The sequence below is a fragment of the Chiloscyllium plagiosum genome, chromosome 34, assembly GCF_004010195.1.
Source record: "Chiloscyllium plagiosum isolate BGI_BamShark_2017 chromosome 34, ASM401019v2, whole genome shotgun sequence".
Lineage (NCBI taxonomy): Eukaryota > Metazoa > Chordata > Chondrichthyes > Orectolobiformes > Hemiscylliidae > Chiloscyllium > Chiloscyllium plagiosum.
The window spans coordinates 24751939-24765309 of record NC_057743.1 but is presented as its reverse complement, the minus strand read 5'-3'; the positions used below and the strand labels follow the sequence as shown (position 1 = coordinate 24765309).

The window sequence follows — 13371 nt, the reverse complement described above, 5'->3', positions numbered from 1 at the left end:
TCTGATCCTCTTTCACAACAGAAGGTAACACAGTCTCCAGCCTTAAGGCGCGATTCTTAGAGAGGATTTTAAAATCCACATTTAAGAATGAAATGGGCCTGTACGAATCACAGTCCTTTGGGACCTTCCCTTTTTTAAGAATAAGTGAAATATTGGCCTTTCTCAAAGATGGTGGGAGACAATCATGACTGTATGAATCATTAAACATATTGAGCATCAGGCCTGACAATATGTTTATAAATTCCTTATAGAATTTGCTAGGAAGTCTGTCAGGACTGGGCACCTTTCCACTCTGCAACTGCCTTCTTGCTCTAATAAGGGGGCATTGCGAAAGGACTCTTGTTCGGGGGACACGCCCGGGAGCTTCAGATCCTTAAAAAAAATTCCATTTTGGCCCACCCCTCCTCACAATCCTCGGACTGGTATAACTAACAGTAACATCTCTGAAATGCCACATTAATCTTTTTAGAGTCACATGGCAGGTTCCCAGACCCTTCCCTAATTGCCGTAATGGATTGTGGGGCACTCATGTTCCTAGCAAGATATGCTCAGTATTTGCCTGACCTGTCACCATGCTCATATAACTTGTGCTTTGCAAAAGCTAGCACCTTCTTTGCCGTCTGCGTGAGCACGGAATTTAATGTAGACCGCAGCGCTGTAATCCTCTGTAGTTTGACCAATGAGGGTCTGTCAAAGTGAGCCTTCTCGGCTGCCTTCAACTGTGCTTCGAGGAGACGTTGCTGCTCATCCTTCCTACTGGTGGAATAGGAAATAACTAACCCCTGGCATAGGCCCTGGCAGTTTCCCAAAGTATGGATGGACTACTAACCGAGCCTGAGTTAATGTCTAGGAATGTCCAAAATTCCCTAGAGAAATGCTGCATAAGCTTATTATCCTTGAGGATAAAGGGATTCATTCACCAATGCCTTGAACCCACTGTAACATCCTTAATCTTAACCAACAGGTACATTGGAGCATGATCAGAGATGGTAATATTACTAATCGTACAAGATGCCACCAAATCCAAGGTTGCCACAGGGTAAAAAAAAAATGAATCCTGGTGTGACATCTGTGCAGATTGGAGAAAAATGTAAAATCCCTGCTTGTAGGGTGGAGATGCCTCAGACATCCATCAACCCTAACTCCACGCAAAGATCCACTAATTATTTAGTTTGTACAGAGGGTATAAAGGGACCTTTGGGCAACCTGTCTACTGTGGGATCCACGAGACAGTTAAAATCTCCCCCTGTAATGATGTGCCGCGACTCAAGACTGATCAGTTCAGAAAACGCATCTACCAAAAAATTTGAGGAGATGAGCTGGAGGGCAATAAACACTTAAAACACCATATTCTTCCCCACTTATTAAAGCTTTAAGAATTACAAACCTCCCGTGTGACCTTATCCCTCCACCCTGGAGGCTCCCTGCCTCCATTCCTGATGAAGGACTTTTGCCCGAAACATCGATTTTCCTGCTCCTCGGATGCTGCCTGACCTGCTGTGCTTTTCCAACACCACTCTAATCTGCAGTCCTCACTTTTGCCTAGGTGACTTTTACACACTCTACTAACTTAAATGAGAGATTCTTCCCAACCAATTTTGCCACTCCCCTACTTGTATTAAGTGATGAAAAATAAACTCGATCAAAGCCATTCTGCTGTAATTTCAAATACTCCCTATCATCCAAGTATGTCTCCTGTAACAAAACAATATCCATCTTCTCCTTTCTAAGACTCAAGAGTACCTTCTTCCTCTTAATTGGTGAGTGACTTCCCTTGATATTCCAGGTACACCATTTAATCATGTCATTAGCCATAACCTTCTGCAGTAACATTTAAATTCCAGAGAGGAGAAACCCGAATCACAAATCGCTAAGCCTTAGTGTCACATCGAACATAAAAACTACATAAACTAAAACACTACATTTAACAAACCTACAAAACTGTTAAAAATGAAAATCAACAAAAACCAATAAACAAACTAACATATAATGCGCCAACGGCGCTGAATAGGGGATCTCATCCCTGCCTGGAGGGGGCAACTACCCATAAGTAGGCATCTAGCCATCCCACCCATTTTCCCTTCTCCGAGCTAGAGCTGCACCACGAACACAAGCAGAAAAGAAAGTAAGCACACCATAGAATAGCAATATGAATAAAAAAAACATTTTTAAAGAAAGAAAGGGGTGAATACCCCACCCATCCTTTGGTATATCTTAACTTAGAAAATGAAAATACACATCTCAACCGCCACCAAGCATAGTTTAAACCAAATTATTATCAATAGAGAAAAAAAACGAAAACTCCAACCGAACTTCCTTTGTTTCTTTTACAATACGACAAAGACATACCTAAACAACACTGCTATTTATATATACTAACTTGTTCAGATTAGGTTAATTTGTCCACAAGGTTTCTTGCCTTCTCCAATGTGTCAAAGAGATGTATGGATCCATCGAAGGTGATTGAAACACCGCCGGATACCTCAGGGAGTACCGAATCCCAAGCTCCCTCAGTCTTCTCTTGACACCGCCATAAGATTATCTTTTGTGGATCACCACCGCTGAGAAGACCTAGAATAACATGATCTTAGAGCCCTCATAAATTAGGGCCTTGGATCTTTCCCCTGGATTCTGGAAGCTTCCATGATTCTTTCCTTATCTCTATAATGTTGGAACCGCACCAGGAGAGGACAAGGACGATGACCTAGACCCAATCTCCGCGCTGTGACTCAGTGAGCCCTCTGGATCTTCAAGCCTCTCATGCCAGCCTCCAGTTAAGGAATTTCGGCAGCCAGTCCTCAATACATTCCACAGGCAGCTCACTTTCCTTACCTTCAGGCAGACCAATGGTCCGAATACTTTTTCTCCTTCCTCTGTTGTCATGATCATCCGCTTGGTCACGCAAATTACGGAACTGTGTCTCCAGGGCTTGGATCCTATCCTTGGATGAACTGGCTTCAGCTCCCACCACTGTGACTCCGCTGAATCTCATTCATCCTCTTTTCCAGGACTCCCAGCTGCTGCTTATCCTTCTGCAGCATGCTAGAGATTGGAGCCAGCTTCTCTTCTATTTGTTTACCCAACATCTTGTGAGATTTTGTGAGCTCGGTCAGCAGAGCCTGGAAGGGAATTGAGTCTAAGGATCCTGCAGGCTGGGCTGCGGGCCCGGCCTCTGATGCTCCTCCTCCTTTTTTCGGCACCTCTGGGCAGCAGGTAAGTTAACTTTTCAAAGTTTCTGGAGTTGCAGGATATCATGATGGTCCGGGTTGAAGTTTCACTCCACTTGTGTTGTGGTGCGGAGCTCTGCAATGCGATCTTCCTAGATCGCCGCCATCATGGATCCCCACTTTTTATTTTTTAAGTTGTGTATTCTACTTTCTTCTATAATTGAAAGTAATGCACCAATTATCAGCAAAGCTTGAAGTGAATGCCAGTTAGTATTCTATGTTTTGTCTTTAAAGTGTTACAACTCTAATAATAATTGCAGTTACTGAAATGAACCACTTTTATTTGTATCCAGCTGTGATTGTGATTCATTCTGTGAACTACCCAGAGAAAAGCATCTTCTAATGTAGTAAAGAGAACAATTCAGCAGACATATTTCCCTCCCCATTCAGTATGGCCTAGCCCTGTCTATCACCTCCATATGACCTCCTTCCAGAGGGCTTTCCGAGTGGTGCAAGACAGCACAGTTTCCATGGCCACTGTCAGAAGCATTTGATAATATGTTGAATGTCAATCACCAAAGAAGCACTTGTGACTGAACGAGGCTGAATGAGGGTTGACATGGCTCGGATGCGGAAATAATTCTTCTTTTTGTTTTCCTTCTAGTACTACTTAATTCCTCTCAGCACATCAGAGATCATGAAGCAGAGTTCAAATTTGGCACACGTTTTATCAGATCCCTGAATTTCTAGATCACATCCCTGATACATAAATTATTTCTTTCTCATATTTTAACATTTATATTTCCCCCATCCTAAAGCAAGGAATCATAATTATATGGGACAGCAGGAATGGACCAGATGGTCTTCCCCTGTTTGAACTGTTTGTATGTTTTGAATATTTGTAAAAACGTGCCTTTCATGTAAAAACAAACAAGTTTTATTGAGGGGAATATGAAAAATAGCAGATGCTGAACGATTGTGAGGAGTCCCATCAGGATAACTGAAAGCAAATTTTACAAGATTAGTTGTAAGAATACTTTCAAAGCGGAGAGAGGTTGCATTTAGGTCTGATTCATCTTGCTCAAGTAAATAGGGGTTGGAGTCATTATCAATGAAGTAGTAACTGATGGTTTGAGTCATAGCTCGTCTCTTCTGTTCACATTGGCTCACAAGAAACCCACTTCTTTCATGAAAACAAATGCAAAATATTGGGAATACAGGTACTGGAATTTGAAATTAAAATAGGAAGTAGTGGAGTAACTCAGCATCCATGGAGAGAGACGGTTCCCAAATAAAGTTATATTATATTTCACATTAACTGTTTCCTTCTCCACAGATGCTGCCAGAACTACTGAGTTTCTCCAGCACTTTCCACTTCTTTTATTGATTTATATTCTGCAGTATTTCCTTTGGATGTTTGCCATAAAAATACTTTATTACATAAACATTAATGTCATACTAATTCTCCATTTCCTAAAATAAGTGGATGCTAGTCTAGTATTTAGAGAGTATGGGTAAGATTTTATATTTGAGGTTGGGACACTGACCTTTGGACAATGAACAGGATCTGATCCTGCACCATGTTGTAGACAGTCACCTAATGCAAGACTTGATAAACTGGCCAGAATTCAGGATTACTGGAGGGCTAATAGAATGTCCTCCAGCAATGTCACATTGGGAACTGTACCTTCCGAGGTAAGAGCTGCCAATAGCACAAAAAGACAGGGTGCCTCACTATCAAGATGCCTCTGAAGATCACATTAAAAATTTGATTTAAAAACAACCACATCTGCCAGGCCATGATCTTGGAGAGGAATATTTCCTCTTTGGATGAATCAGGGGTTGGTGTTGGGCCTGCAACTGTTCATGATATATAAAAATGATTTGGAAGAGGAGACAGAGTGCAACATATTCACGTTTGCTGATGATACTAAATTGAGTGGAAAAGCAAACTATGCGGAGGATGTGGAGATTCTACAGAGAAAATTTGATAGGTTAAGTGAGTGGTCAAGGGTCTGGCAGTTGGAGTACAGTGTTGGTAAATGTAAGGTTATCCACTTTAGAAGTCAAAATAGTAGGTCAGTATGATTTAAATGGTGAAAGATTGCAGCATGCTGTTGTGCAGAGGAACGTAGGAATGCTTGTACATGAATTGCTAGAAGTTGATTTGCAAGTGCAACAGGTAACCTAGAAGGCAAATGGAATATTGGTTTTCATGGCTGGAGGGATTGAATTTAACAGCAAGGAGGTTCTGCTGCAATTGAACAAGGTGTTGGTGAGGCCGCATTTGGACTATTGTGCGGAGTTCTGATCTCCTTACTTGAGGAAGGATATACTGGTTTTGGAGGTGGTGCTGAGGAGGTTCACCAGATTGGTTCGGGAGATGAAGGAATTACCCTATGAGGAGTGGTTGAGCCGCCTGGGACTGGACTCATTAGGATTTAGAAGAATGAGAGGGGATCTTACAGAAATATATCAAATTATGAAATGGATAGATAAGATAGAGTCAGACAAGTTGTTTCAGCTGGTGGGTGAGACTAGGACTAGGGGACATGGCCTCAAGATTAGGGGGAGTAGGTTTAGGTTAGAGATGAGGAGGAACTGCTTTTCCAAAGAACAGTGAATGTATGGAATTTTTCACCCAAGGAAGCAGTAGAGGCAGTTTCATTAAATATATTCAAGATACAGTTGGAATGGGTTTTGCATGGTAGGGGGAATTAAGGGTTATATATATAATGCAGGAAGGAAGAGCTGGATAGATCAGCCATGATCTAAATGAGCTAATCTAATTTAGCCATAGGCTAAATGGTCTACTCCTGCTTCTATTACTATGAAACATCTCTTGAAGAAAATATGCCACTCATACACAGTATGGTGAGTATGACTTGACATCCACACTATAATATATCTGTACTGTAATATATGGGAGTCAGTGACATTGTCATAAGCAAGCACATGTCTCTATTCGAATCTCTCAAGACTCAGAATCATCAAGCTTGTGTGAATAAGGAGGACAGTTTTAATTGGAATATAGTCACACAGGCTAGGCAAAGAGAGGGCATGTCTGAACTAGAACTAGAATTCCTACAATGTGGAAACAGGTCCTTTGGCCCAGCAAGTCCATACCAATCCTCTGAAGAGCAACCCACCTAGACTCATTCACCTACATTTCCCCCTGACTAATGCACCTAACCTACACACCCCTGAACACTAGGGGTAATTTAGCGTGGCCAATTCACCTAACCTGCACAGAGTTTGGAGTCAAGACGTACAGCATGGAAACAGACCTTCAGTCCACATGTCCATGCCGACCAGAAATCCCAACCCAATCTAGTCCCATCTGCCAGCACCCGGCCCATATTCCTCCAAACCCTTCCTATTCATATACCCATCCAGATGGCTTTTAAATGTTGCAATTGTACTAGCCTCCACGACCTCCTCTGGCTGCTCAGTCCATACACGTACCACCATCTGCGTGAAAAAGATGCCCCTTAGGTCTCTTTTATATCTTTCCCCTCTCACCATAAACCTATGCCCTCGAGTTCTGGACTTCCCCACCCCAGGGAAAAGACTTTGTCCATTTATCCTATCCAAGCCCCTCATGATTTTATAAACCTCTATAAGGTCTGACGCTCCAGGGAAAACAGCCCTAGCCTACTCAACCTCTCCCTATAGTTCATATCCTCCAACCCTGACAGCATCCTTATAAATCTTTTCGAAACCCTTTCAAGTTTCTCAACATCTTTCCGATAGGAAGGAGACCAAAACTAAGACAATATTCCGACAATGGCCTAACCAATGTCCTGTACAGCCACAACATGACCTCCCAACCCCTATACTCAATACTCTGAGTAATAAAGGAAAGCATACCAAATGCCTTCTTCACTATCCTGTCTACCTATGACTCCACTTTCAAGGAACTATGAACCTGCACTCCAAGGTCTCTTTGTTCAGCAACACCTCTTAGGTCCTTACCATTATGTATATAAGTCCTGCTAAGATTTGCTTTCCCAAAATGCAGCACCTCACATTTATCTAAATTAAACTCCATCGGCCACTTCTCAGCCCATTGGCCCATGTGATCAAGATCCCGTTGTCATCTGAGGTAACCTTCTTCGCTGTCCACTACACCTCCAATTTTGGTGTCATCTGCAAACTTACTAGTTGTACCTCTTATGCTCACATCCAAATCATTCCTATAAATGATGAAAAGTAGTGGATCCAGCACCGATCCTTGTGCCACTCCACTGGTCACAGGCCTCCAGTCTGAAAAACAACCCTCCACCACCCTCTGTCTTCAATCTTTGAGCCAGTTCTGTATCCAAATGGCTCGTTCTCCCTGTATTCCATGAGATCTAACTTGCGAACTAGTCTCCCAGAACTAGGAACCTTGTTGAAAGCCTTACTGAAGTCCATATAGATCACATCTACTGCTCGGCCCTCATCAATCCTCTTTGTTACTTCTTCATAAAACTCAATCAAGTTTGTGTCTTTGGATTGTGTGAGGAAACTCTAGCACCCGGAGAAAACCCAAGCAGACACAGGGAGAATGTGCAAACTCCACACAGACAGTCGCCTGAGGCTGGATTCAAACCCAGGTCCGTGGTGCTGTAAGGCAGCCGTGCTAACCACTGAGCCACCATGTCATCTGATGGGAGTCAGATGAGGTTTTAGGAAAGATTGAGAAAGAAGTCCCACAAGTATTGATCCTGTCCAATACGTACAAAATACTCATTGCCTGTGGGGAAATGAAGAAAACCTGCATAGATAACAGCCAGTATGCAGACCAGGGCACGCTGGTCCTCAAGGCTGTCCAGTGGGAGAGATGCACGAACAACAGGCTAGAGATGTGATAGTTGTCAGGAACTCAATTAGGGGAATAAATAGCATTCTTTGTAGCGATGAACGAGAATGCTGGAGATGGTGTTGCCTGCCCAGTGCTAAGGAAAGGGTTATCTCATGATGGCTGGAGAGACAATTGGAAAGGGAGAGATTAAATCCAGTTACAGTGATACATGTTGGAACAAATGACATTAGGAATTGGGAGGGGGTCCTGCTGAAAGAGTTTCAGAAATATGACTCAACATTAAAGAGCAATATCTTAACAATAATAAGCTTTGAATTATTTATTGCCTGCATCATGTGTAAATTAGCATGGGCAGGCAGATCAGGACAATTGACATGTTGTGAAAGGAGCTATGTGGGACAGAAGGTTTATTTTAATGGGACACTGGCATCACAATTTTGTAAAAGGAAGATGACATACCCATTGGGATGAAGTCCACCTGACAGGATAAATAGGGAGGTAGTTAAGGCTTTAGAGTAGGAAGAAGAGGGAAGGGATCTACAAAAAATACCAACAGCCTGATAATAACATGGCAGTAGAACACAGAAATGAATAAAGCAAGAGAGGATTGATACAAGGGAATAAGTAGAGTTATAGAGAATAAGTAGTTATAGAATGGGTTGGTTAAAGATCAAAATGATTATTAAACAGAGTGAGCAGAAAATCTATTCAAATTAGTTAAAATATCTATAAGGCAAAGCACAGTGTTCATAATAAAACAGGGGAGTAAAAAGCAATGATATGGCAGAAGGACCTATGCATAGTTGGGTTACAGAAATATGCTTCTGAAATATGAGGACAAGGAATTAAGCATTACAGAGTACAATATTTTAAAAATAATATTGGGGAAAACAGGGAGTAACTCTGCATACTCATGATAAAGGTAGCAAAAGAAAAAAAGAACACAACTATCAACAAGATAAAAACAGAATTGTGTGAATGGAGTTAAAAGATAATAAACAGATGTAGCTTGCAGATAACTAGTAGTAGAGGGAGGTGAAGGAATACATTTGCATACAAATTAGAATCTTGCAGGTAGCTGCACATCACAGCATCTTGCAGGTCACTTGATAATTTGTTTGAGAATCTGGACATAGTATACAGTTTATGACAGATGGGATTTCACAGACACATAAAGCAGTGTGTTGCAACCTTTGCTGGACACCCCCAATAAAGAGCATCACTGATTGCATATATGTGGCTATCAACTTGCTAATCAGTGAGATTCAACAAAATAACACTTCCACTGCATCAACATTCAACTTGTCCATGTCTCATATGGGAATGTATCTGTTGTGCTTGTCTAAGTACAGCCCAAAAGCTTGTAATTACAATCTAGCATTGCACTCACCTCGCCAGAGCAAATCAGGCTATCAAAAACTTTTTCAGCACGTGAACTTGTTCCTCCAAACTTTGCTCAAGTTGCAGACTGTCTCAATAATCTGCAGCCATGATTGCAAGTAGCCTTCTTCCTTGATCCAGAAAGAGGACTGCCATCCTCATGCTCACTATCACCAGAAGGACCTTCAGTTTTACACTGGGGAAATGTGAGAGGCTGCCATGTTCTACCTTTCTTTCACAATCTCTAATTCTTCAATTTTCTCGAGTAGACTGCTGTGTGTCTTTAAAACAGACTTGTATTTCTTCAGGCACCACCTCCATTTCTCCCCCATTGCCGGTCAATTCATTTCCAGCCCTCCCACCAGTCAATTAACGGCATTCAGCTGCAAAACTCAGATAGTAACTACTCCATCCCCATTGTCAGCTGATGTACTCTAGCAGAAAATTCCTGCTCATAGTCCATACATACAAGTACTTTGCACAATTACATACTGTTCCACCAAAGGAAATATTTTCCAAAATCCTAACAACATTGTAGTATATTTTACCATATGGAGTGCAGTGGTTCAAGGCATCAAATCATCACCATTCTCTCAAGAGCAATTAGAAATGGCATAAACTGCTGGACTAGCCAGAAATAACCTCAATGTGAAAGTCAAACAATTTAGTAATAGTTTCTTATCTAACAGGTAAGAATTATCTTGTAGGAATCCCCATTCTGAAAAGTTCTGTGAAATACTTTTAATCAAAGCCGCTCAAATCCTTTTTTCCCTCCTCTTGAAACTATAAATTATATTGTTTGAAATTACTTACTATTAGCATAAATGCTTGATGTATGCATTAATGCAAATCTAATGAAAGGAAGCCTGCTTTAGTCAAAACAATTTACAAAGGACAGTTTGTGCAATGAATAGCGGACTATTACTGCATTGTTTGAATAATATCACATGAGGCAAACAGTCAGAGTGAACAATAAATGACACAGAAGAGTGACATGGATCAAATAATGTGATCACACATGGTGCAAAACTGATTGCGTATATTATACAGAGAAAAGGGGCAAATAAACAAAGACATTTAAAAGGTACCACAAGAAAAGATTATACTGCAATAGCATCATTTCATGACAAGAATATATTTTATATCTACAACTTCCAATCACCAAGTTCAGAAATTCATGATGTAATTTTAAAATTTGTTTTGGAAACTTTTGAAGAATAAAAGATTAAGTTTGCTCTATAGCTATGTTTCAGATATTACAAGTGCGGCACAATGGGTCAGTGGTTAGCACCACTGCTTCACAGTGCCAGGGACCCAGGTTCGATTTCCGTCTCGGGTGACTGTGTGGAGTTTACACATTCTCCCTGTGTCTGCGTGGGATTCCTCTGGGTGCTCCAGTTTCTTCCCACAATCCAAAGATGTGCAGGTTAGGTGAATTGGCCATGCTAAATTGCCCATAGTATTAGGTGCATTAGTCAGAAGTAAATGTAGGGAAATGGGTCTAGGTGGGTTACTCTTCGGAGGGTCTGTGTGAACTTGTTGGGTCAAATGGCCTGTTTCCACAGTATGTGTCACCAAACAGATAACTTTAACCCCAACAAAATAGTTTCTCTTTTTTAATTCTAGCAAAATTAAACCCCAATATACACCTTTATAAAATCTAGGCATTTTAATTCTAAAACCCTCCTCTCTGGCCAAGGCAAATTCTGGCAGGAAAAATTAAAGAACATCTTGCCAAGACAGGTGTTAGTGATTGGGTTAGATGCTGGTGGAAACTTCCAGATATTGGGGGTGGGTGATGTCATTGTTGTAGGCCTGTGGTGTACAGAGGGGGGAGAGCTGGTGAAGCCCTTATTGCAGGGTGGGGGAGAGCAGAGATGCAGATGCCTTCCAACCATTGATGCTAGTTGCAACAATTAAAAATCTGCCAACTCCACAGTGGAACCCACTCAAACTAAGTATCTGCTGGATCCAGTATTTATTGGAAAAAAAATGCCTCCAGCAAAAGACAAAATTTGTACTGGGATGTGGGATATCACCACTATGGCCATTTGACCCACCATAAATATAATAGTATTTATTCGAATATCCTGTCTTAGAGTTCCAGACACTCGTTGGGAATCCTTCAGCAAAAATCATGCTTTCACAGCTGGGTATGCACAAACACAAATTCTTAGACAAAACACATCATGATCCAGGAAATAGGGGAAAATACCAAATTACAAGATAGTCCTGGAAAATTCTACATAGTTTTCGACATCGTCGAAAAGTGTGGCACTGGAGAAGCACCACAGGTCAGGCAGCATCCAAGGACCAGCAGAGTTGACCTTTTGGGCATAAGGCCTTCATCAGGAACATGGAGAGGGAAGGGAGCAGCATGATAAATAGGGGTTAAGAGGTGGGGGTGGGTGTGAGGTGGCTGGTAAAGCGATAGGTGGATGCAGGTGGGGGTAAATTGTGATAGGTTGGTGGAGAGGGTGGTGCAGAGCGGTGGGGAGGAAGATGGTTAGCTAGGGCAGGTTAAGAGGGCGGTGCTGAGTTGGAGGGTTGGATCTGGGATGAGGTGTGGGGAGGGGAGACTTGGAAACTCATGAAGTCAATGTTGATGCCGTGTGGTTGAAGGGTCCCAAGGCAGAAGATGAGACATTCTTTCTCCAGTTGGTGGGTGGCTTTGATTTGGCGGTGGAGGAGGTCCAGGACTTTCATGTCCTGGGGAGTGGGAAGGGAAGTTGAAGTGGTCAACCACAGGGTGGTGGGGTTGTTTAATGTGTGTGTCCCAGAGATGTTCCCTCAAATGCTCTGTGAGTTGGCATCCTGTCTCCCCAATGTACAGGAGACCACATCGAGAGAAATGGACATAGTAGTTGAGGTGGGTGGATATGCAGGAAAATCTCTGCTATATGTGAGGTTTTCCTGCACATCCACCCACCTCATCTACTGTGTCCATTGCTCTCGATGTGATCGCTTGTACTTTCAGGAGACTTTGGCGTACTTTCAGGAGACAGGACGCCAAATCACGGAGCATTTCAGGGAACATCTCTGGGACACACACAATAAACAACCCCACAGCCTTGTGGACGACCACTTCAACTCCCCCTCCCCACTCTCCAGGGAAATGCAAGTCCTGGGTCTCCTCACCACTAAAACAAAGCCAACCACCAACTGGAGAAAGAACATCTTCTGCCTTGGGACCCTTCAACCACATAGCATCAATATCGACCTCACTCGTTTCCAAATCTCCCCTCCACCAACCTTATCTCAGATCTAACCCTCCAACATGGCTTCACCCTCTTGACCTGTCCTACCTGCCGATCTTCCTTCCCACGTATCTGCTCCACCCTCCTCACCTATCCATCACAATTACCCCCCCACCTGCATCCACCTATTGCCTTCCCAGCTACCTTCCCTCCAGCCCCACCTTCACCTCCAATTTATCTCTCAGACCCCTTCCCCCCTCCCCCATTCCTGATGAAGGATTGATGCCCGAAACACCGACTCTTCTACTCCTCGGATGCTGCCTGACCTAATTTGCTTTTCCAGTGCCATATTTTTTAACACTGACTCTCCAGCATCTGCAGTCCTCACTTTCTCATAGTCTTCAACATGTCCAAATCAGGGATGTCATTTGTAACAGATGGGACCTCACAGACACAGAATGCAATTTGTTGCATCCTTTGCTGGACACACCTGATAAAGAGCATCATTGATTGCATCTATGTAGCTATCAACTTGTTAATCAGTGAGATTTGTCAACAGAATAACACTTCCATTACATCAACATGCAACTATTCAGTGTCTCATATGGGAATGTATCTGTTGCTGCTTGTCTAAGTACAGCCCAAAAGCTTATCATTAGAAGCTGACATTGCTGATCGTGGGGGAGAGATGAGTAGTTAGGTCATGATTTGAGAGTTGTAAGTGGCCTGGAGGTGAGGTGAACATGGGGTAGTTGAATAGTTGCTCAGGGGTTAGCATATATATTTAACAGTCTAACTTTTCCTGAGTAATTTTTACTTA

The 13371-nt window shown here is 42.4% G+C and overlaps 1 protein-coding gene across 8 annotated transcripts in view; it reads right to left on the bottom strand.

Annotated features, from left to right (window-relative positions):
* zgc:154075 (uncharacterized protein LOC556929 homolog) overlaps positions 1-13371 on the bottom strand; it is a 261564-nt gene that overhangs the window by 190236 nt on the left and 57957 nt on the right. The window lies entirely within an intron of this gene.